This window comes from Sinocyclocheilus grahami, unplaced genomic scaffold, assembly GCF_001515645.1.
Source record: "Sinocyclocheilus grahami isolate Dianchi unplaced genomic scaffold, SAMN03320097.WGS_v1.1 scaffold2066.1, whole genome shotgun sequence".
Taxonomy (NCBI): Eukaryota; Metazoa; Chordata; class Actinopteri; order Cypriniformes; family Cyprinidae; genus Sinocyclocheilus; species Sinocyclocheilus grahami.
Window position 1 is genome coordinate 1,238 of NW_015507245.1, and position 1,178 is coordinate 2,415.

The following is a 1,178-nucleotide window of genomic DNA, read 5'->3' on the forward strand; positions in this document are numbered from 1 at the left end:
CTAAAAAGACATAGAGTCAAAAGAGCTTATGAAGCAGACCCAGAGGTATACTTAGATGTGATAGGCCAACCAAGGGGAATACCAGAGAAATATAAAGCAAGAAGTGAGATTAAGTCTGGATTTGAGTCTATACTTGTATGGATAACCCCAAATAAGAACTTAGAATGGATCAATTATATTTACTATAATCGACAGAGATTCATCAATTATACTGATAATGCCCTAGCTGCCCTGGGAAAACAATTGGGTCCCACAAGTAAAATTACATGGCAGAATAGACAAGCACTGAATTGGCTCCTGGCAGAAAAAGGAGGAGTGTGTGTAATGTTTGGTTCTGACTGTTGTACTTATATTCCAAATAATACAGCCCCAGATGGATCATTCACCAAAGCTATGGAGAAACTGAAAAACCTGAGAGAAGAAGTGACCAGAAACGCTGGAGCAGACATGCAAAATTGGGATTGGTTTAATTCATTTTTTGGGTCTTGGGGACAATGGTTAACTAGAGTGGGCATCATAGTTGGCATTGCTGTTGTTGTGTTTCTTTTGCTGTTTTGTTGTATTATGCCTTTCATCAGATCAATGCTGGCCAATGCTGCAGCCAAACAGATGATTAACGTATCGGTAAAGCCAGCTGGAGTTGATATTGGATTGACCAACATGTATACAGTGGGACCTGGACTGGATGAACTGGACGACTTTGAGTAACACCTTCCTGAAATAACAACAGAATAGTAGGGAAGGAGTGCCTTTTGTTTTTCTATTTTGTTATTTTTGTATTTTCTTTTCTTATAATAGCATATGGGGATAGACTTAGAGGTTGTTATTTTGTTTTGGCATATGCTCCTTCCTGAAGTAATTTTAATCCTTAAAGTCATTAATTTGTGAAATCATTTATCATATGTTTTGAAATCATTTATTTTAAAGCTTCTAAATAAATCAAATGTAAAAAGTGATTATTTTTGGAAAAGAAAAGGGAATGTTAAAGGTTTTAAGCAGGTCATTGTCCGTGTTACGAGGCAATGCAACCAAACAAAGGGGACGATAAAGAAAGATTACTTATTCTCATCATTTAAATTCATTTATCAGTATATAATTTGTTTGTTCTTAAACACTGGAAAAGTCATCAAAGTATGTAAAGAAGAAAGGATCGACGAGCACCTCAGTGCTTAGCAACA

General features: G+C 36.1%; 1 long non-coding RNA gene across 1 annotated transcript; it reads left to right on the forward strand.

Moving 5' to 3' along the window:
* The first annotated feature begins 238 nt into the window (after window positions 1-238).
* Window positions 239-1,053, forward strand: LOC107573910 (uncharacterized). Its single transcript, XR_001607594.1, has 2 exons — window positions 239-556; window positions 977-1,053. It is a non-coding gene; the product is annotated as an uncharacterized lncRNA (long non-coding RNA).
* Window positions 1,054-1,178: the final 125 nt, after the last annotated feature.